This window comes from Trachypithecus francoisi, unplaced genomic scaffold (genome assembly GCF_009764315.1).
Source record: "Trachypithecus francoisi isolate TF-2019V2 unplaced genomic scaffold, Tfra_2.0 Lachesis_group19, whole genome shotgun sequence".
In the NCBI taxonomy this organism is placed as follows: domain Eukaryota; kingdom Metazoa; phylum Chordata; class Mammalia; order Primates; family Cercopithecidae; genus Trachypithecus; species Trachypithecus francoisi.
The window spans coordinates 22,311,595-22,336,870 of record NW_022681464.1 but is presented as its reverse complement, the minus strand read 5'-3'; the positions used below and the strand labels follow the sequence as shown (position 1 = coordinate 22,336,870).

General features: G+C 34.6%; 1 protein-coding gene across 1 annotated transcript in view; it reads left to right on the top strand.

Moving 5' to 3' along the window:
* Positions 1-25,276, top strand: part of ASXL3 (ASXL transcriptional regulator 3) — a 171,945-nt gene that overhangs the window by 38,832 nt on the left and 107,837 nt on the right.

Genomic DNA, 25,276 nt, shown 5'->3' with positions numbered 1-25,276 from the left:
GACCTCATTTATCCTTAATCACTTCGTTCTAGGGCCCATCTTCAAATGCAGATAACAACTGAGCGTTACAGTTTCAACGTATGAATTTTGAAAGTACAAAGACATTCAGTCCATAACCGTGATTCAGAATTTGGGAGATTTTTAGAATTCGTAGTATAACATAATAATATTTCTAGAATTTTTTTGTATTTCATTTTGGAAGTTATTTATAACAATATGCTTAACACAGTACCATGCTTCCATTTTTGCCTACTACTCATATGTGTTTTCATGTTATTCCTAACATAAAAACCAATAAAATTAAGAAGTTTTATATTCAAATATTGACTGGGTGCAGTGGCTCACGCCTGTATCCCTGTACTTCGGGAGGCCAGGGTGGGCGTATTGCCTAAGGTCAGGCATTCAAGACCAGCCTGGCCAACATGGTGAAACCCATCTCTACTAAAAATACAACAATTAGCCTGAAGTGGTGACCTGCACCTGTAATCCCACCTACTTGGGAGGCTGAGGCAGGAGAATTGCTTGAACCTGGGAGGTGGAGGTTGCAGTGAGCCAAGATCATGCCACTGCACTCCAGCCTGGACGACAGAGCGAGACTCTGTCTCGAACAAAACAAAATAAAACAAAACAAGTATAACGTGTATATTCACATAACATAAACTTACTTGCATTTTATTTGAAGCCTTTGGTAAAAATAGCTGTGGTGACTGCGTATATATTGATGCCTCAGGGCATCAGTAACCACTAAGCTATGCAATTATAGCTATGAAATGGCCATTTCTTAATATATCTTTTTATGCTGTCAAACTTTTTTTCTCCATTCTTCCATATAATTGAGCAAAAAAAGGTAATTTCAGTGATTTCAGCTTTATCAAGATCTAGGTATAATTTACTCCAGAAACACTGAACACTCTATAAATATTTCAGTGCAGAAATAGGACCCAAAATGGATGTAAAATTACATTGTGTGTGAGTCTTTCAAGTATCTTATGCAGGTGAAAATCTTTGAGGAGGAATAGGCATTTAACTGGGATGATTTTATTTAATTATTTTTTCTAAGTGGTGCTCTTCATCTCTTATTTTATTGCTTGTGCCCTTAATTGCCACTCGCCAAAATGATTTTAGTTTTGCTTCATTGTTTTGGACTTGACAATATAATTCAAATGCAAAACAGTTGATATGCTCACATGGAGACTTCTTTTTATAGTTGATTTGTTTTCAGAAGAAATAAAAATTTTATTTTTGTTGAGCCAGGTTTTCTAAAAGCAATAGCACTTAATTCCTAAAAATAAACCCTAGTTCTTTGAGGACAATGAAAAGACTGTTTATCCTATGCGTTCTCACACACCTAAGCAAAATTGAAATTGATAATTGTTGACTGGAGCTCAGGTCGTTATTCTATTGAGTTTCTTTTTTTAATACATTATGGCCTGTGCTGGTGCAGTGTGAGATGTCTGTATGATCTCTGGACTCTCTGTAGTCTGCTAGTATGCATCTCCTGGGCCTGTTCTTAGTACTTAGGTATATATATGCAGAGTGGTTAGTTGTCAGATTAGAGGAACATCACAGAAATTAGAGGACCTCAGAGAAATTAAGATAAAGTTGTGGAGATGTAGCTATTACCGTTAAGTTAATTAAATACCTAGTAAGTGCCTACTCAGTGTTTACTGTGTAAGATCCTGATTACTTTTTGGAAGTTTTAAGGCATATGTTCATTCTGTTAACATTTATTCAGCACATGCTGTGTTCTTGAGACTGTAGAAGTTGTGGGGATTAATAGATGAATAAAATACCATTTCTGCCTTTGAGTATTTCAAACCATTTTCTGTGTTATTTAATGAGGTCTTTCAGCCTCTTCTCTGTGAAGATGTCTTAAGCCTCATACTTAATGTTATTTTTTGATTTTAAAGTTGAGAATTTATAAATTCTCTCTTAAATTATTCATGTATATTGTATTCCAACATGTTAAAAAGGTTGTCTTTCCAACACAAATATAAGCTCTTAAAGGTAAGGAACTCATACCTTTGTACCATTAATTTTCTTGGCATAGTGCTGAAATGCTGTGTTTTATGTAGTATGTCAAGCACATTAATAAATAGGGTCATGATAATAAAAATAATACCTAACATCTATTGATCCTTTATATTAAGCTTAATGCCAAGGACCTCACATAAATTACCTTGAAACAAAAGATTTGAGATGGGTAGATACTATATTCCCCGTTTTACCGGTGAAGAATCAGAGGCAGATGAGGGTGAGTAATTTGAAAAAGTTCGTCAAGCTAGAAAATGATAAACCTGGGATTTGATGTCTGACTTAAAGCCAATTGTTCTTAACCTTTTAAAACATTTGTAGCCTAAGTCTAATGAAACTGTGATTTAAAAAAGTATTGGTTATAAGATTCTATTGAGTGAACACTCTCCCATTGCTGTTGGCAGTTTTTCTGCCTGATTGTTGCTGTCCTATATGATTACTCACCAAAATGAAAGTCTGGCTTGTCAAAGACAGGTATGTTGAAACTCTTTCAGTTTATAGCCTAGTTGTAAATAGTTTTGAAGAATGAAAAACAAAAAACAAAAAACATTTTCACAACCCACTTACATATGGAGGATGCAAAACCTCACACTGTTTTGCTTGTCTAACATGAGGAGGATCATTTTGGGTAAAGATTTGGGCTTATGGACAGCAGCATGACATATTTTAAATGTAACTTTGTACTGTTTGTTTTTAGAAGACGGTGCCCTGAGAGCAGGAAACATACTGTGGGTAATGGGAGAACTAAAGACTTCATGATACTCTCAAGGTTTTATTGTTGATCTTGGACTTATAGATTGAAATTCTTGTTTCTTACTAACTGTTACTAGTCAAATCATAATTGCTAACAAAATGTAGATAATCCAATGTTTGGGTGGAGGTAGAGGGAGGCTAAGTTATTAACATCATTTTTCCTTTTGAGATACGTGTCTAGGCAAAGAAAAGGAAGCCTGAATGAATACCCCAGTATAGTTTCCGAAGCAGCATGACTGCATCCTTTAGGAAATGTTCTTAAGCAGAGAATAAGCAGAATATTTATCATGACCACTTGCTCAACCACTGTCCTATCACCCATTTGTTACACTCCCACTGGGAAGTGTGAAAACATCACCCTTTTCTTTTTCTTTTTACAAAAGACATACGCATAATTGCCAAGCAGAGCATGTTGCAGGCCACTGTGGCTGTCTTAAATTCATAATGTAGTTATTCTCTAGCATATCTGCATGAAATACAGCAATTCATACAATGATTATTCAGTTTATAGCTTAATTTGCGTTCATTGAAGATTACCTGATGCTTGCCAGAAATAGAAAATTGGCATTAATTAAGATTTGTTGGAACAGGTGGTTGTCAGTGAGGTGGTTTAAAGAATAGCTCAGATCTCAATTTCTTAAATGTTAAGATTAGCAAGGCTCACTTTGAAGCCTCCTCTCCCACTCTCCCCCACTACGAGAAGGAAAGTGCTAAACAAGAATACAGGGAGTACTAGTAGGAATTGCCAAAGTTTTTACGGCTTACTCTGTTTTTCTTTAACTTTTCGAAATTTTAACCTGATTGCTAAGATGAGAATTATTTATTATTTTTCAATTCTGTTCTTTTTTTATTGTATTACCAAAAATAAGTCATCCAATTATAACTTAATTCCCAAAGTTTTATAAATTACTTTTTATAGCAGGTAGAGTGGTAAAGTCTTTTCTCCTTTTCTCATAAGAAGGTGATGGGGGATTGTGAAATAGTCTCTGAAGCATTTTGAGTAACTTGGAGCAGATAGTTATTTAAAGTTTTAAATCCGGTCTTCCCCATACCCAACTTTCAACCACCTAGTTTCCCCAACAATTTCTCGTCTTTATTAAAAGTGTACCTTTGTGATAAGAGGATAGGGGGATACATAATTTGTAATAGCTAAGGAGTTGTGTCCTTTGGTAAAAAGAAGACCAGGACTAGTTTCCACATGGACCATTTACTGTTGTTTATTACTATCCCAATTTAGCTTGTGAGAATTGATCTGAGAGCAAACTTCTTCTTCAAAACAGATCATTCAAAACAGCCCCTACTGCATTAGGATGCAAACTAAGACATGAATGAGGTTTATCTGATAATTATATTTTGTTTCTGGTAAGGACATTTTAGATCATATACTTTTAGACCTTTGTTTCACAAATCAATAAACTAAGGCTTAGAAAAAGTGAGTGAGTTGTCCACAACGATAGGGTTAGTGAATATCTGACTCATTTTTAAACTTAGAAGAGGCTTATTATTTCAAAATTTAAGAAGAATGTACAAAAGCATATTCAAAAGTAAGTGAAGGCTGAACCCTGTGTAAAGAAAGAAGGATCAATGTTCTGTTCTTAGGTACTATTGAAATGGAACTATTGAAATAGTTCTCAGGTGCTATTCAGTGGGTTTGGCTATTGAAAGGAATGGCAAAAACCACAATTTCTTTTGCACCTACCTAAGAGTAAATAGTTGTAAAACTGTTGGCAAGAGTTAGAGATGCAAGACAGTTTGTACTGTATACTTCAAGTGATCTAAAATGTTTGATTCTGGTCTCATTGGCTTCCTGTTGCCACCAAGACCTCACCCAAAGGAAGACTGAAAAGAACAAGGAAGGGGCTGTGACTGCCTCATATTTCCACCATGGGTTGATGGAGAGAGCCATTGAGTTCAGTGAGGCATGGTGAGCCAATGAAGACCTCGCAGGAAGAAATCATTGAATTGAGTATTATTTTTCAGTTTTTGTTTGGAATGCATTTAACTATGGGATATGTGAAGCAAGGGCCAGTAGATTTGTCTGTAGACAATTTGATTAAGAGGGTTTGTCCAACAGCTACTCTCTTTTCAGATTTTCCCCATGGACTTACAGCCTACTCTGTTTCTTTACTTACATTATATTTTATGTTTTCTGATTGAATTTCCCTTCTGTTCTCTGTAAAAATTAAAATGGATAGCAATTAAATATTTAAATATAATCACAGTAAAACATAGTGGTCTGAAAACTCCAATCAGTAAATGAAAACATTGTGAAGCAATGTGAAATGACAGTGAAAATCAAGTTTTCATTTACTGATTATTTTTTCTGGCATTAGTAACATTTAAATTTTCTTCATGAATGGATCTTTAGTGTATCAAATGCAGTATATAATATATGTAATGATTATTTTACTGATTAAAAGCAGCTAAATCCAATATAATTCATAGCTATCAAATACTTTGTGTAATTAATTCATTATGTGTTGTCTTATTCATCACATATAAAATGGTGATATTGATCCCTGACCTTCCTATTGTCTAGGCTTGCTATGTAGACTAAAATTAAAACATGCATTTGATAGCCTGTTACAAGTGTATGCTGCTGATTTTATTAAACTCTTTGCAGTTAATTTAAATATTTTCAGATTGTTTTTCTTAGGTTTGGAGAATCGAGATCCAATAAATTAGCTATTCACTTTATAGCACAATCTGTTCTATAAGCTGATGTGTAAGTTTGCATGGGTATCATGGAGTCCCAAAATTTAAGTGACATAATCAAATAGACGTTCACTTTGCATGTTGGAGTCTGAGGGTGGGTAGTCCTATGAGTTATGAGATAGCTGTGTTACCCCAGGATATCAAGGAAGCTAGGTCCTTCTATCTTGTTTCTTTGCTGTTTCTAGGATTTTGTTCTTATCTCAGTGGTCTGAGATAGCGTGCAGCTGGAAGAAAGGGCCTGCATAGTCCCTTTAAAGACATGTTCTGAAAGTTGAATAAACAGTTCTCCTCATGTCCCATTGGTCAGACATACACTTGCACTGAGCTGAAAGGGAGGCTAGAGAATAAATCTTTATTTGAGGAGGCATGTTCCAAGATAAAAAGTGGAGGATCTTAACTGTGGGGAAGGGTTCTTCTTGGAGAACAACTACCAGACTCTGCCATATCTGCTTTTTCATTAAACACCACGTATGGGCTTGATTTCTATTAAAGATATATTATCACTTTTTCATTTGAAAAAAATTACCTGTATAGTTTGCACAGACACTCCTTATATTTTTAAGTCTCTGTGAGAATGCTGAGCCTATAATGGCCTTCATCAATTTTTGCTCTCCACCCCCACCTTCAAGGCCTAATTCAAATCCACCTCCTTGTGAAGAATTCTTTCACTCCTTTGGCTTCAATTCATTACTTTATCCTTGCAATTTCATTTTAACATAATGCGTGTGTTCCTCTGTTGCAGTATCTAATAAACTGTCTCAATTTTTCCTGTAATAGGACTGCAGTTTCCTTAATTGGTAGAGTTCACGTCTCATTGATCCTTCTCTTCCCCATGGTGTCCTTGTTAATACTGGACTTGTGATATTTTCAGATTGAATGAATGGAAATTTGAATTCTAGCTGTTTCTGCTTTGAATGCAATGTGTTATCTTGGATAAGTCACCTAGACTATTTTTCTTGTCTTTCCAGTAAAACAGGGGAAATCATAGTTCTTGCATCAAACTGCTATTATAAAAACAGAATAATTTGCAAAAACTTGAAAAAATGTTCTGTCAGTTGTAAGATATTTAGTTTATGAGATGTCACTGTTTGTTGCCATTGTTAGAAATTTGGAGAAAGCTAATCAAGATAGAGTGAAATCCAATTTATATTCTAAGATATTTTACAGTAGTATTTTGGCCTACTGGTACCAAATGCTTCATATTTCCATAAGACACATTAAAATATATAATATTAATTTTTTACCTAAATTTCATCAGTAGTTAGAAAAGGGAGTCTAGTTAGTGTTCTTTATTCAGATTCCATGACAAAATATAAAACTGTTACTTAATGAAGCAGAGCCTGAGTTGTTTTTAATATACATTAATGACTAATGTTGGGTCCGGGTGTGCTGGCTCATGCCTGTAGTCTCAGCACATTAGGAGGCCATGGTAGGAGGATCACTTGAGGCCAGGAGTTTAAGACTATCCTTGGACATATAGCAAGACCCCTTATGTACAAAATAAAAAGAAATCAACCACGTGTGATGTGCATACCTGTGGTTCTAGCTACTCGGGAGACTAAGGTGAGAGAATGGCTTGAGCCCAGGAGATGGAGGCTGCAGTGAGCTGTGATTGTGCCACTGCACTCCAGCCTAGGTGACAGAGTGAGGCCTTGTCTCAAAAATAAAATTAAAAAGAAAAACTAATGTTGGGACTCCAATATCAGGGATTGGGATTTTCCTGATGTACACTCTACCTATAAGTAAATTATCCTTTATTAACTGAGATGCTTTATTTGGATCTTATTTGTAACTCAGAGGGCATTTTTTTTACTGTAACATTAAAACTTTATTTAGCAAATTATACGTATTGATATTTCCTAATTTGCCATGTTTGGTATAATGACAGTTCATTTACAATAAATCCTAATTCATTTAACATATTAGTGCTCAGGTTTGTTGTTGTTGTTGTTGTTGTTGTTGTATTTTGGTGGGGGCAGTGGTGTATTTCTTTAGCTGCTTAGGTCACTTCACTCTCCTGAATGTATATCAATGTAGAATTTCCTTTACTTTCCCATCCTCTGTACTCATAAGTGTTAACAGTGGTATCCCGACAGTGTCTCTGCCCATTATCTGATGGGTGTGTTTTGGGGGAAAAGGGATGTGTCTTAAAGTCCTGTGTCTGCACCGTCATCCAAATTTTGTTTGAAATGTGATTATGAAGCTTCATATATACAAAATGGAAATTTAGAGAAGAGACTTGAGGGAACAAAACAAATTTGCTGTCTCTTAGGAGGTGCATATGTATGTAGGAAATAATTCTTTGGAAAATCTGTGTCATTATTTGTGCGCTTCTGTCTGAGATCCTCAGTTTAATATTTATTGAACATTCATTGTATGCTAGGATTTTTCCATTATACTGCAATAGCTTGCCGCCTATTAAACTAAATATAGCATATAATATATTTTAATTATGAATAGTAATCTGGTTTCTGATATTCTTGTTAATTGCACATACATACATTAATGCTTTAGCCTCTGTTGGTTATTAGGATCACTGCCACCTTAATACTCATTTATCACTTAAGATACAGATTGTTAGTGCTCCTGGGAAATTTTCCCCAAAGAAATATGGTTTCTTCTTTTGTATTCCTTGGGGGAATTTCTAGTGTATCACTATCGCTTTTTTAAAATAACCCTCTCAACTAAACTATGAATTCCAAGATAGCTGGTGGTATACCTTACTCGTTTGCACATCCTGTATGATTCCTAGATCATAGTGGCCATCACAGCAAATGTTTATTTGACTGAACATATATTACTTAGGCAGCCAATATTTGTATAAGGAATGGTTTGAGAAGATTCTTGTACTTGACTGTGGTTGGAACTTCAGGTTATGCAACAAGAAGTCAGTATGTCAAACATGAGAATTTAAAATTTTAGGAAGAAAACTACATCATATTGCTAAGCAACTAAGTGAACTCTCTCTTTCAAAATAATGTTTTCTGAGTTTTATGCCTAGGTGAGTCAATTCTTTGCATTATCCTCAGTGAGAGACTTATTATTCTTTATGATATACAGTAAAGTTAGTAAAGATGTCCAGAAAAACATAATGAGTATTATGTTTGCTATCTCAGGTCCAAATCTATCTAAAAGATTTCTAGGTATTTGACATCAGCAGAATAATTGACATAGGAACCAAAATATATACCAAGTAGGTAGGGGAGGCAGTACACCAAATGGATATTTCCAAGTTTTCTTTGTTTTAATATAGATAGAAAATAACTGACAAGGATGGAATGAGTCTGGCTAGTAGAGCAAGTTAAATGGAGATAAGAAGACAGAATTCTATTAACCTTAAATGCAATTATATATGATGAGCATTTTTATAGATAGCAGTTTGACTCAAAAATAATTTAGGATAAGTACATGGAAAATAATACTGCAGTGATTTAACCCACTTAATTTTGTTTTAGTTGATTCTGGAACTAGAGGAAGTTGGTAAAATTTGGCAGTAGGACTAAAAGTTTCAGTTGTCACTATTATATTAGTTTAGGTGAAAGGGGCAAGCAGGAAGGAAATAGTCCTCAATCTTATAATAAAGGACCCAAGGTGGGGAGAAAACAGTGAATTATCTGGTTAAACTTTAAATACTCTATGTAATGTCTATTACTTTGTTTCTAAAAAACCTATTCGTTAAGGAGAAGGAAAACTGAAATTCTTTTAGTTGGTTTGAATTCTTTTTGCTTTTTATGTATGATAGCTGTTGGAGCTCCATTGATCATTAAAAAAAAAATTCTTACCATTTCAAGTTGTTGTTCTTTCTAAGGTTCCTGGCCCTGCTCCATTATAAGCAAGTGCAATCAGTCTAGAGCTCTTTGATCAGGAGGGAGTCGGATAATGCTGTCAAGGTGATGGTAGTTAGGATTATGAAAGTGGTGGGATTCAGGAGGAGTAAAGGGACATTTGATAATATCAAACAGACCTTCAAGGGTTAATCTGGCATTGCTATTCTATCTGCTGAGTCAAGGCTTTTTTTTTTTTTTTTTTCTCACTCTCTTTTGAATACTGGATTCTGTCCACCCTGTTTAGAAGATTAGCCTTGGAAACCAATTTTGTGTTTTCTTTCTTCCCTTCAGGACAAACTATTTTCCATTTGGGATCACCTCAACTACCTTAACAGGCAGCACCAGGTCTTCATATGCTTTAAGTTTACCTTCTGCTATGGAAAGGATCTTTCCTTAAATGTTCGTATTTTCATCTTGAGAAGGCAATATATATAGGATTGGTTAAGCAGCTGTAAATAAATATGACAAAGTAGAAGAGTGGTTTGTGGGAGTTTTACTATATATACACATATATAATATTTTCCAGTCTGGTTTCAGACCCCGGCATGGCTTGGAGACAGCGTTGGTGTGTATGAAGGATCTTCCTCCAATGAAGGATTTGGGACAACTTTCCATGATGATTATATTAGAGCCTCAGCTGCTTTCGTGTTGGTCATGAGGTGATGCTGAACCGAATGCTTGAACTAGCAGGAGTGGCTGGGATTGCATTGGAGTGGTTCCGTTCATTCCTTCCGGGTAGGTACCAGCTAGTGACGTTGGGTGAAAATGGATATTGAGGGTCTTCCCGTATGGAACCCCATAAGAGTCACTCATTCCCCTGTCATTTAGTGGGCATGAGAGGACAAATGGACACCTGAAGGCCAGGCAGTGTGATTTGAATGACTGGGTAGAAGGTTATGAGAGTGATTCCCAGATTGGTGTCGCTCACATATGTTATTTCTGTTTTGTCAGTGTGACAGTGCAGACTAGAATGGAAAGTGAGAAAGTGTGAATTGTTGGAAAGTGAAAATTCGAGAGGCTCTGGTGTGCTTTCTAATTTCTCTGTCTGAATTACAGTTTGTGTAAACTGTGGCCATATTATAACCACAAATTTATCTAAATGTGAAAATCCTATGTAATACTAGATAGAAGTGTCTTATTTTCCTTTCTTGTATATATCCAGAGCCTTTTCCCCTGTGAACATTGACTGCATCTCCATGATCTTTCTTGCTGAAGTTGTAGTCTCCTTGTTCACTCTTTTGCTTGGGACCCTTCTAAACGAAGTAGCATGATGACATTAATAAATATTCTTGAGGCTGATTTTTCCCAGTGACTGTTTTATCTTCACTGAAAGCACTTCATTATTCTGATTCTGCTTTACTAAGAATCAAATTGGGTTGCAGTTTTAAGGAATTTGCAGCATAAATACTGCCTCTACTTTGCCTTAAACTGCTCATCCATTTTAAATTATTACAAGAAATATACTAGAGTTTCTCCAATTTTGAACATGTTGCTTAGAAATGTGGTGCTTCTTCTTGGTTATTTATTTATATAATATGATTTCAGTATTTTCCTTTAGAGTAATGAAAAGCTTGCTGAGTGTTGAACATGGAAGAAGTTTATTAGGTCTAAGAGTAGAATACAGGTAAAGAACTGAAAAGAAAACAGATGTATGTGTCTGTAAATATCATTAGAACTGTCTGTTCAATGTCATTTTGGCAAAAAGGCAGGAAACTAACATTTATGTAGTAACTGATCAGTGTCAGGCACTGAGCCAAGCAGTTTCTATTTTTTTTAGCTCATTTATTCCTCATGATAACATTGAGAAGTGGGCGCTGTTTCTTCATTTTACAGATGAGGAAATTGGTGCTGAGAGAAGCTAGGTATCTTGCCTAACTTCACACAGTGATAAGTGGAAAGATCTATTATCTGAGCCTGAGTCTCGCCCATTCCAAAGCTCAGTGTTTCCATCACTGTAGGCCACAGGCAAGCGTTAGACTTGAAGTGGGAGCCCTAGAGAAAAGATTTTGAAAAGAAGAAGAAAATGATGGTTAGGAGGCATGAACAAACCAAGGAGGAAATGAGAGACGTAGGAATGTATTAGCATAATGTTTATTTTGAACATTTCCAGAGTTTTCCTCACACTTAGTTTGAAAAGCCAAGTGATAAAAGGAACAATTTTAAGATTATCAAATGAACAGGTTTAGAATTTTGGATTTTCTATCTTTGTTCTGACATTTCTTCACTCTCTATGCTGAAAATGAAGTAAACATACCCCACATCGGATCCTAGAAACTTACTCTAAGGATATGTGCGTGGAAGGCAATCAGGTGGTTAGTAATTAATTATCTGAGAAAAGACAGCATTTGAAACAAATATCAGGTGTTTGCTGTGTATAAAAGCTTTTTGGTTTTTAATGTGTCTGCAAAAATTTTTCTATGTGGAACTTTGGCTTACCACTGCTTTTAAGTATAATATGGTACATATGACAGAGATATGGTGAATTATTGTGTTCTACTTAAAGAGTAACTTGTCTGGATTTCAGTAAATAGTTGTTTTCATCTTTGGATGAAGTTTGAACGCATACTAGTAGTTTTCATTTTATGTTGATGATCGCTGTCTCTCATCATCACAATAGATTTATTTCAGGTATAGTCAGAGAGAATGTTGTTTCTGTACTTATAAATGGACGTTGACACTAGCAAGGTTAAAGCTGTTACTGTTATCCTAACATCATGTTGTCTTTACTGATTGTTACTGGTATCTTAGAAAACAATCCCCCAACACCCCCAAAAAACTAAAGCCCTTTAATTGTAATGATTTTCAGTGTCAATGCTACATTTTATCTACTATCAACTCCTGAAGTAACATTTATAATTGAATTCAGCACCTTAAGATTTCCTGACTTAGCTTTAGTGAAATATTGATTTCGTGAAATTAGGTGGCAGGTGTAGCCAGGAACTATTTCCTGAAAGCTTTAAGTGGCAATATAAAAGACCAAGAACATTAATTCAAGTTAAATGAGTTGGTTGGAGTTGTGCTTACTTAAATAAGATACTTGCCAAATGGCCAGAAGCTGTGATATCCCAAGTTGTGTTTTTAGGAAGATTGAAAAATGAAGGGAAACAGAAGAATATTTCTCCTTTTGTTACATAAACATAGGTAGTTCTCGATAATTTTAGCAATGGTTTAATCAGTTGCCATTTCGTTAGTTGATTAAATAGGGGCCCAGGTTTAAGATAATTTTTTCTTGAACTATTACCTTGGCTCTCCCATTCTATTTTCTACCCCGATTACATTTACATATTCTCCTTTTTCTTTATTGGAATTGTTCTCTGGAGAGTCTCTGTGTGTCTGGTTGGAACATTGATATTGCTGTCAAATAATGCACAGGAAATCTTATTTTGTTTATAGATACATTTCTCCTCATGGGTAATCAAAATGCACATTTTTTCCTAAGGAAGATATTTCTGTAAAACAAAGGTAATGCTTATATAACTGATTAGTAGCATTGCTTGTGGAATTTATTAATATGTATGTATAATTTTATAAATTTTAAAAACCATTAGCTTGCAACATTGTTATTTATTCTCTTTAAACATTTACATTGATCCTAGTCATCTTGACCTTTATTTTACTGGTTTTAATGTATGGAAGAAGAGTATTATTATTGGCTTGTAGCAAGTATAAGCATTTCTGTGACCCCCTGCTCTGAACTTACGTTTCTCATGAATCATATTTCCCTGAGGGTGAAATTAAAACAAGAACTGGGTGTATTGAATTTCTTTTAGGCCTACTACTGTATTCTTAAGATGTATTTTTAAGTGTTGCATACTAAGTTTGGGGAAGGGAACGGTGCTTAAATTCACTGCTCTTTCTATTTATACATCGTTTCCAAAGCCTCTTGTTTCCATGAGAGGACTTACTTTGAAATTGGTCCTTTTGTAAAGTTTGTTTTTACTTCATAATTCTATCTGTATTTTACATATATATATTTCATACCACCTTAAATAATTATGATGTTTGAATTTCACAAAACTTACAGTTTATTACAGAAACCTATGGCTTTTTTTTCTAGAAAGCTATGTTTTAAAAAATATATTTCTGTGGTAGCACTTCTAATCAAAATGGAAACCACCAGTGGACAAAGCACCTTGAGAATATAAGTGGATAAAGAAAGAGGAGGAAGGGACAGGAGAAAGAAGCTAAATTAAATTGACACTTGTCTTGTGTTATGAATGCCAGTCTTAACACTAGTGGTTAGGTTATTTTTAGACATTTCCTTTATCAAACATTTAAAGGTAAAATTTTTCCCATAGCCAGAAAAACGCTGACCTGAATTCTTTTGACATTCTGCTGATCAAGGAATTTCAGATGAGTAGTACCAGAATTTTCTGGAGAGAAAGGTGTAGGAGGATGAATCAAAAATTAGGTAATGAACAAGGGAACTGTGCTGCTTTTTTTCTGAACCATAGAAAACAATTACAAATGATAATTTTTTCTTCAACGTGTAATATGCTTTTCTTCAACATGTGATTTTTTTACACGTTGAAAATAATTTTTTTCTTTAACATGTACTATGTGTTTTATGTTGAGAAAGATAGAGATGCAATCGAAATGTAAATATGAAAAGTCACACCATTAGAAAAAAATTAGAAAAAATTTAAATGTAACATTTAAATCCACCTCTGGCAGGGAAATAACTTTTCACAGTTAGAAGCTGTAAAATAAGCCACAAAGGAAAAGACGGAGATAATTGACTATATAACATTTTATATGTCTGCATATGAAAAACAAAACATTAAGTCACAATCAAACCATGGAGAAAATATTTTTAGTTAATATACTAGAGGTATTATATAAAGAGATTATTAAAACAACAAGAAAAAACAATGACCCTCTAGCATCATGGTCAAAGGACATGAACAGCAGAGGAGCTCCAATGCGTAAAATTAAGGAATAAACAAATATGTGGATAAGCATTCAGTCTTACTAATAATCCTAAAAATCAGAGTTAAAGCAACCCTTGAGAATTGTTTTATGGTTCCCTAATAAGTTAATCAGTCTTTGCATTTCATTCTTGACTCCAAGTGATGCGTCTTGCTTATATAACTGCTGGTGAGAATGTAAACCAAAACAACACATTGAAAAGTCAGTTGGCATTATTCACAAAGGTCATTGAATAACCCATATCTCGTAAATTAGTAATGCCACTCTACAAACCTAACATAAAGAGTTCTTGATTATAAGAAAAGAATATAATATGCATTAAGATGTTCATATTGTAATATTTTAATTAAATATTAAAAATTTTAATATTATTAAAATAGCACTTTAATAAATAAAGTGCTATTTTATTTATTAAAGTGCTATTTTAATTGTAATTAAAGGACAGTTTAAATGTTCGCTACTGATACCAGTGACTCTCAAATTTGGTTGCACATTTGAATCATTTGGAATGATTTAGGAAAACACTAACACCTCAACCCCACCCAGATATTTTTACTTAATAAGTATAAAGTTGGCCCTGAAATTTGCATTTTTTAAAATTTCCCTAAAATTGTAACATATAGCCAGGTTGAGGAACACTAACTTGAAACAAGTTCACAGAATATTTTAAACCATTTGACATGATATTTTTGATAGGTTTGTGATAGTATATAAAAGGATATAATAAATATTGTTATTCAGCATTTAAATAAATTATAACTTTAGAACAGAAAGAATTGGGCTGGAAGGAAGTTTACACAGTGCTTAGAGTTATATTCAGGAGTTGGTATTTTGAGTGATTTTTCTCATCTTTTCTTCAATTTGCGTTTAGTAATGTTCTTGTTTTACCAAGAAAAAACTGTATTTAAAGGAATGGTCCCTTCTGGCCAGATCTCTCAGATAGCTTCCTACTTACAGGTTATTTCTACCTGTGAGTAGTGAGATTTATTCTGGCTTATAAAATAATTATATACTGATGGTAGGGTATGCATCATATTATAATAAAATTCTTATAGGATTTTTTCCTTTCTTTGATCTTATTAATATTTTCTCATATAGTTTTCTGAAGTTTGGAATATAATGAACTCACATCAGTCATTTTTCTCTTATTACTCTACAACTGTGTTAATCACTTGTCACCATTTTCTAAATACTGTCTATACTGGTAGCTACCCCGGTGCTTATCCTGAACACCACCATTAACTCTGATGCATGTACATATCTGAATTTTGGATGCATGCTTTTAAATCACTGAGTCCAGAACTAAATTCATCATACTGTCAAGCTAATCTCTTCTGTATTATCCATCTTAATTATACCACCATTCATCTGTAGTTCTCAGTCCTAAACTCCTTCTCCTTTATCTCACACATTTTGTCAGTGTCTTTGTCCAAAAAACAACAAGAAAAAACAGCCTACTGTTTTGTTTTGCTTTTGTCTTAGCACGTATTTCTTGACTTTATTCACATTGCTGCCTACCATTAGTTCTCTGACAAAGCTTGCTCCATCTTCCCTGCAGGCCAGTCCTGCAGACTTCTAACTGGTCTGTCTTCTAGGTGTATCTCAGTTTAAATCTATCTTTGTGCTAATAAATGGACAAGAGCACTTTCCTTGTTAAAGCCCTCTGGGGCTCTCTGTCATCTCCTGCATGAAGAGTAAGCTCTTTGCCATGGCATTTAAACTGTGGAACCAAATGTCATAAGCCATGAAGTGGTGTGGACCTTCCCTTTGGAATCTGATTCCTATCCTATTCTCTCTTTTACTCCCCACTGTGGAATCATGTTCCTGCACACCACATTCATTTCTGTCTGTTTGTGCTTCCTTCATGCTGCTCCTCCCACGTGGAATGGCCTCTTCATCTCCACCCCTCGAGTGAATTAGCAAAAATTTAAAGATTGATGCTATCCATCATTAAGTAGTTACTCTCATTAGAAGGTAATTTGGAAGTAGCTATTAAAATTTTCAAAGCACTCTTCCAACTGGAAGTACAATCTTTTTATCTATTGTAGGGAGATAGGTGTACATATACAAAAAGAACACTATATAAAAGTCTTAATTGTAGCACTTTTTTCAGGATGAAATTAAATGCAAACTAAGTGTTCTGTAATAAGGAAATACTTATACAAATTATGATACAGTACATATATTTTATAGACTCTTAGGAACATTACATGAATATTAAAAACATCCAAAATCTTATAATTAAACTAATTTGCATTTTTGATATGTTACTTTTTGGTAATGTCAGATTACATTAATGCCTTATACATTTTATCAATTTTCCACTATTTGTAAGAATATACACTTATAAAAAAATTCATGCAGGGTGTGGTGGCTCACGCCTGTAATCCCAGCACTTTGAGAGGCCGAGGAGGGCGGATCATGCGGTCAGGAGATTGGGACCATCCTGGCCAACATAGTGAAACCCCGTCTCTACTAAAATACAAAAAAAAAAAAAAAAATTAACTGGGCATGGTGGCGTGTGCCTGTAGTCCTGGCTACTCGGGAGGCTGAGGTAGGTGAATCACTTGAATCTGGGAGGCAGAGATTGCAGTGAGCTAAGATCACGCCACTGCTTTCCAGCCTGGTGACAGAGCAAGACTCCATCTCAAAAAAAAAAAAAAAAAAAAAAAATCAAGTAACAATTAATAAAGTAAAATGTTAAATCATTAAAAGAATTCTATAGAATATTAAGAGCAAAAATTGTTTTCATTTGTATTGAAAATAAATGTAAAAATCTAAACCATAAAGTTGAATATATGCATAGATAGGAATGTAAATACAAGAATATCTGGAAGAAATCATGATTGACCTTTAATAGTTATTCATTCTGAGGCAGTGGATGGGATTGAGGGGAGTTAGGAGGACTTTTAACTGGGTATAATGATGTACTTTACACTTTCCATGTAATTGCATTTGCTTGCATGAAAACATTAATTGAATCAAGGGAAGTATCTGATAGAATTAGAAAAAACTCACATTGTGAGGAAAAAAATAATAAAGCTTTTTTTTTTTCTGCTTTGAAAATACAGCAGAGTACCCACGTTCCAACAAACGGTAGCTGGAATGAGCAGTTGTGGACTGCTTGTGGCATAGTTGCTTCATTTTTTTTTTTTTATATGAAATCTAACAAAAAAGCTGAAGTTGCTTTGATTTCTTCTTTCTCCTCAGAAGCAACAATATCATAGATTTGCTGGGTATAGTCATAGTTCAGAATTTATACTTTTATTACAAATCTATAGGAGAAATATATCTAAATCTATAGCTATAACCTATTGAACATTTAAGTTATTTACAGTTTATGTTTCCTATAACTAATAATGTCTTTTTGTGAAAGTATGTGTTTTTCTAGGGTCTGTACCAAAAAGTGGATTGCTGATCTGTGGAGCATGCACAGTTTTTTAAAAAACTGGATCTTGCCAAATGCCTTTCCAAATTGGTTATATCAGTTTATGCTCTCACTGGAGTATTTAATAGTTCCCATTTCTGGATGTCCTCAGCCAACACATGGAATTGTCAAGCTTGAAATTTTGTTTTCTGTAAATGGTAAAATGTTAGCTTGTCAACAAGCCCCTGAATGTGTTCTGAGTGCTCAAATCTCAGTGCAAGGCACTATGAGGTGAACACAAAGAATCTTTATTGAAGTCAGAGTCCTCAAGGAGCTTGTTGCTGTCAAGCAGTGTGATGGTAGACTGCAAAGAACTAAATGCTACAATAGTAGCATGGGCTGTAATGCCTTTGGAAGTGCAGAGAACATCATTGTGGACTGCAGAGGTGATTAGTAGCTTTTAGGAAGTGAAGGTGAGGGGATCTTGACAAATGAGTAGGAAGAGAGGAGAGCCGTGGGCATTGAGGGAGAGAGAAACATGCTGAGAGGCAGCCTGATTGGAATGAACTTCAGAAAGCTAATAGTCAAACTATTACTAATTGCCCTTAAAACCTTAACCCGAAATGGATTAACAGAGCCTCAAAACGCATGTATTTTAAACTCATTATTTTATGGCTAAGTAAATGAGGCCTAGAAAAATAGTCAGCTTGTACGAGTCATATAAGCTCTCTCTTCGGCGTCCAAAATAAAACTAGTTAGAGACTTATTGGCTTATTTAACTTGGACGTCCATCAGGTTGATCTTCAACATGACCAGACAATGCAGGAGTTCCCATGATCTTTTCTCCCCTTTTCTTTCTCTGCTTTACTCTGCTTTCCTCTGGTTAGCTTTATCCCCTTCAGACCCTGGCCTTGTGGAGGCAGGAGATAGGCAGCAGCTTTTCCCTTTTATGTCTTTATAGCTAATATTATTACTGAAAGATAATTTATATTCTTTCCTTTTATTTCTGTATCTGTTTTTGAAAAGATACTCAAACGTCCACCAGCTTACCAGTTTCTGTGACCAAGTAGATAGTTTAATCTGGCCAGCCTTACTGGTGGGGAAATCAATCCTATTTTTTCGATGGATACACTGGAATCACATCATTATGAAAAGGAGAGTCCCTAAAAGAAAAGAATGCAGAGTGTGCGAATGTAAGATGGCCACTGCAGCCTTTTGGTATGTACAGTCCTTCACAGACATGATTGCATCTATAAATTTAAAAAGAATTTTGGTAATGCTCATTGCATGTCTTTTATGTCTACACATCCATGATTGTAATAGCTTTTATTGCAGTGATTAAATTTATTTCAAGAAACAACTTTCGAGTACATTGGTATTGCTTGTCAGGCAATGTAAAAATAAATATGTCTATCTGCTGTGGAATTTCCAAACTTGTTGGAAGTAGTAAGGGCAGGAAAGTTAAAGGTGTAAACAATTTTCAAAGAAAATAAACCATGAGAGATATGCAAAGTATTGTGATTGTTCTAGAGGAATGGGAATATCCTAGGTCGTAAAAGGCTTCTCCATACAGATGGTAGCCAGAGCAGACATGGGAAACCATAGAAGCTTGGTGATTTACTGAGTTGGACTGGATTATAGGAGTGTTCTGAGAGTTGGAGAAGATGAAAATGAGGTAGATGGCAACTGTGTTGTAGATGACCCTAATGCTGGCCTGAGGATTTTGTGCCTCCTTTGGTGCGCAGTGAAAACCACTGATTCAACAACAACAGTGAATGGCATGGCTAAGAAGCAGTCTGAGCAGTGTTTCTGTTGTTGTTTTAAAATGAGAAAATTATCTGGCACCAGTGTGTAGGATGAATTGGACTGGGAGTTGAAGCAGGGAGACCAGTTAGAGATTATAGAATTGTCTTGTGAATGAGGTAAATACTTTTTGAAATAGAATATAATAAAGTAAAAATGTAAGGTTTCAGGTGAACTTAGTTGGGGCTTTGTGATGCATCAGTCATGGGATGGGTACTGGAGGAGGAAGATTATACCCATGGCTGAGTGAGGCTGGTGGGGATCAGGAGGAAGATCTGCTCTGAGGAGATGTGTGAGATGATTTTCATGTTAGACGTGGCATCTGTTGGGTAATATAATGCAGGTTGAGTTTCCCTTATTCAGAATGTTTGGGACCAGAAGTTTCTTGGATTTTTGACTTTTTAAAATTTTTGAATATTTGTGTTATACCAGTTGAGCATCCCAAACATAAAAATTTGAAATCCTAAAAGGTCCCATGACTGTTTCCTTTGAGCATCATGTCGATGCTCAAAAAGTTTCAGATTCTGGAGCATTTCCAATTTTCAGATTTGGGCTGCTCAACCTCTATTGCAAATACATAGTACTTTTAAGTACATAGAGATACTGTTTGTAAATTTTCAATGCTATTTACACTTCCTGGATGTGTTTTTCAATTTTATACATGTATACAGGGAAAATAATCATACTGTGTTTTTCACAGAAAAAAGAGAGGTTTCGCACACTTTTGAAGTAATCTTTTAACATTTGCTTAGTAAAATTAAACATTCCCAGGAGTGCTGACTGCTGGGCACTTTATTCCTAGTTATCCTAATCATGTAAATATGGTATAACATTTCTCTAAGTATATTTTTTGGCATGCCATGATAGGAGATGTTTAATCTTATGGTGGAGAGGATTCTTTTATTGTATATGATCAGGAAACACAGAATTAAACAAGATTTTTCAGAGACTTCAATAATACTTACTAATGTATTTGATGACTTTGCAGAAGGAGAATGCAACATACATTTCCCAAACACATTTGAGAATGTTTTTGAGCAACACTTGGGACAGATATCCCACGGAACAGATTCTGGAAATGGTAGAGTATTAGCTATTGCTAATACAATGGGTGGGAATGAGTAGCTGCAGGTTGGATATAGAAACTTACATTTTGGTATGAAACTACCTCATACCAGATATAATTACAGTGTCTCTTCTTTTAATATATGAAATTTACTGTTTTATTTTGTAAGATATAGTTTTTGACCTAATTGAAAATAACTTTTTTGAGCTTGCAGGGCTAGGGAAATAGGATAAAAGTCCTGAAGAGCCACCTATGGCCATGGGTTGACTGCCTCTGCATAGGAGTCAATGACATGATATATTTGTACATGATCACATCTCAGTCATCTCCTTGGAATAAACTAAGGATAACATTTAAATTCCAAATGGTTTTCTCTTGTTTGCAACATGCCTCAAGGCTGCCTTTCTGCTGAGTCCCCTGTCATTTCATATGTATTCAGAAAATTTAGTTCAGTTCAGCCTACATTTCTATTACATGCAAAACACTGTTGGAGTACAAATTTATTTCAAGAGCAGCTTGACATACATACATAGTGTGCTCAATAAATGTTTGTTCAGTAAAAGGATTGTGTTTTTTCTTAATGACACAGTTTGATAAAGAGGCATCTCAATTATGGATCTGAATTCTCTACCACACATATATGTATATATGTGCATGCATATAGTGTGTGTGTATATATACCTCTTGTGTGTGTATATATCTTATTTATGGTTATATATATATATATTTATCAAATACACAGATATATATATTTGTAGAGATAGGGTCTCACCGTGTTGCCCAGACTAGTCTCAAATTCCTGACCTCAAGTCAGTCTTTTGCCTTTGCCACACATAATGTTGGGATTACGGGCATCAGCCACCATGCCTGGCCTCTATCATATTTTCTTTAAGTTTCTTCTTCCTTTGTTTTCATTGGTGACATTACCAGAGGAAGATAACCAACAGTGTCATCTTCTGCAGCCTAGTTCTTTATATTTGAAATCTACTCTAGGTAAGTCATTGCTATATGCAGTATTGAGAATGAAGTAGGTCACCTTATCATTTAGCAGCATCTGGCTTTAAAAATGTATTTCCTCAAAGTGCTAAATATTTGCTTGTGTTTAAGTTAGATTAAATGGAGGAGGCAGTTCTATGGAGAGAGAATGTGAGATAGTGGAAAGGGCACGGACTTTGGAATCAGATTAGAATTTAGATTTCAGCTGTGTCACTTAGTTGTTATCTGACTTCAGTAAGATTCCTCATCTCTGAATCTCAGTCATGTCTGTAAAACTGGGAATCATGCTTACATTTTGGGGTGGCCATGAGGAATATAGATAATAGTTGTGAAAGCCCAGGCACATTATAGATGCCCAATAAATGGTAACTATAGTAATAGATGTGTTGCTATCATTCTTCTCCCTGTCCCCTTACTAAGTTATCAGTTACTTTTAATACTACCCACATGTGAGAGACTATGGACGAGCTGTGTACACATGCCTATGTCTTCACTTATTTTTGATACTGAGATGAAAATGAAATTAGAAATTAAAATCTTTTTTAAAATTAAAATATTACCTGAGCCAATTCTTTAAACAAGCTGTGAAAAATATTAATTTCTTTCCATTTGTCATTCTTTTTACATTTAGATGTTGGTTACTGTGGTTAGTAGTGATAGTATTAAGAAAATAAGACACAATTTTTGAACACTTACCACATATCAGCCACAGTTCTAAGTGCTTTATATGTTTTAACTCATTTAATCTTCAGATTAGTTCTCTAGGACAGAGTGAGTTTTACTCTCCACATTTTAGAGTCGAGGGACCTGTGACCTAGAGAAGTTAAGTCCAACATGACGCAGCTCGTTGAACTCAGGCTGACTGGTTGCAGAGCCTGCAGTCTTCCTTGCTGTTCGCCACTGCCTTCCCCAGCATAGGGGTGGTAATACAGCATGTCATGACATACGTCATTGTAGAAGAACAGCTGTCAGTGTCTAGGTGTGTATGTGGCATGTTCTTTACTAGATGTCTATGATTAAAGATAAACACCTCACCTCCTATTTTAGTTAGGGTCTTCGAAAATTATGATATAGACCGTATGTTTTGGTTTATACTTATATAGGGATAGTTCTTAATTCCCTCTAGATCCTGCTTTAAAGTACTACTAAACAAATTTTTGTCCTTGTATTAATGTTTTGGAATTTTTGTCTCCTAAAACAGTAGGTCCATTTAGTGAGTGTGGCTGTATGAATCGCTGTAGTCTATCTAATGATATCTTGATGGTTTTTAACAGGATAAGGGTTCTAAATTCAAATGTCTATCTCTTATTTGTTGTACAAAGAGACATGTTCATGCCAACCAGAGATACAGATTGAGGTCTGGAGTTCAAAGTTCTTTCTCTAAATTTTTAAAGTGTACAGCATATATTATTTGATAATTATTTTTTGTCTCAACCCCTCCTGATAAAAAGAGTAACATGGCTGCATTTGACCATTACTCTAGAGACCTATTGAATATCGAAAACCACATGGATATCCTCACATAGAAAACCACAAAATATCTTCCTTTGAAATGTGACCCATCTCTGATTTGATGGATTATTCCCATTTATGTTTATATTTTCTGAGTCTTTGTTATTCCTCTTATGTTAGTGCACAATAAAAGCTTTCATTAGTGATTGTAGAGAGACCATGAAGTCTGCCACACTGTTTCTTCACTATCCAATTTGAGGCTTAGTGTAGAATATTTTGTATTGGAATTATTCAGATAACTTATATAACTACATATATGACATACATTTAGATATCATTCAGGTAACATATATAAAGAGCTCTAAATTTTAAAGTTTTATTTTCAGTCATTTTAGAGAGTTTTTTATGATTGTAATATTTCCCAAGAGTAATAAGTTCATTTGGCCTTGATTTTTCTAGGGTAGTTATCATCTAGGTTACTGAGTTGTCAATTGACATACGCTGGGTTACTATGTCTGTTTAGGAACCATCCCCATTCTTCTCCACTAGTAGGGACATGCCCATTAAATAAGTAAATCTAAGGGTACATTATTAATTTTTTAATATCTAAAAAACATTTTTTGAAGTATATACAGAATTTAGTCTACAAATTCTAAACAGTTTTCACAAAGTGAACACAGATACTGTATCAAGAATTAGAATATTACCTGCACCCAAGACCCACCTAACTTACTCTTAAAATATCTTCTTTATATTTTCTCAAAGCTAACATTTGAAGTGCTTGAAAGAAGCGATTATTAATTTTTTTGAAAGAATGAACATATAATTGTTTATATTAATTTGTATTAATAGTACTTAGCACAGTAACTAATGATGATGTTTAATAACTGCTTGAGTTTGTTGAGTTTTTATGCTTTTGTTGCACTGGACTAATTTTTTTACATTCCATATTTAAAAAATGAGATTAAAAGAAATGTTTGCAGGAAATAGATTACATCTGAAATTTTTATTAAGACGTAACATTAATATAATAAAATAGTTTAATATTTGTATTACTTAAATATTATAAATCATTATATGTAAAGGAGTAATGGCTCACAATTATATTTTCTTTGTCATGCCTGCAAATAGTCTTCCAATTGCATTCCCCAGGTATTCTGTCTGGTTTTTAAAATTATTTAATAGATAGGCCTTTCATTCCTTTCACTAAGTATTCACTATCGGTAAAATTGTGTGTGTTCCATCAGCAATTTGATAATATAAAGCAATAGTTTTTCTGTATTTCACACAGCACTGGGCTCTGTAAAGCATCTCTAGGGGTTCTTTGATGTCTAGACAGTTTAAATTATGCCTGCTCCTTGCCTCCAAATTCCACCCCTGTTCTGCTTCAGGGGTTGTGGGAAATGAAAACAAACCAGAAGGGTCCACAGCCTTAGAGTCCAGGGGGAAAAACAAACAAGTAGAATAAGCTATATATCTACCCTGGCAGGTGTATAGGAAAGGGCCCAATTATAGGGGATGGGAAAAAGGAAAGAATTGGGGACAAATATTGTCCTGCTTGTTTATTTCTAGTTATATTTATTATATGGAGATACATGGGCTTTGTGAACAAAATGAAAACATCACAGAAGTATTAGGGAAAAAAATCAAAGTCACCTTTCAGCCCAGTGCCCCAATTTTTTTTTTTCCCATCCTCCCCATAGGCAGCCAAATTTGACTTTGGTGGGTTTCCTGTGCATTGTCCTATTTGTTGAAATGGTGAGATGAAGAATTGTGTTTTAAGTTGGAAAACTAACTTTTTGTTTTCTTCCTTTCTTTTTGTTTTCCTTCTATAAATCGGGATATCGCGGTTTTTCCAATTCATCTTGTTAGAAAGTAAGTAAATTTGAAATTTCAGAGATTTTTACATTAAAACTTTGATGTTTTATTATTTCATATATACACACATATAGTTACAGGATTTCAGACTTCTGAATTCCGACTGAGGTGATGAGCTTTTGCATTAACTGTGAAGAAAATTTTGTTGAATATATTAAAAATAAGAACCATTACATAGAAGGCGATCAGTTCTATCTAAGAATACAAACTTTTAAGGCATGTACATCTGCCTCGTTTTTTTACCCACAGTTAATCTTTATCTTTAAGATATATATATGTATATACAATATATAGTATACATGCCAGTTCTATTTTTTCTGAATATAAAAATAATAAAATGACATGAGACTTTTATTTATTTCTGTTCAATAGCAGTTAAGACATTTCTGCAGAAAATGTAGTCTAAGTTTTCTGTAGTTTATGGAATTGCTGAGGATAACAGCAATAAGGAAATGG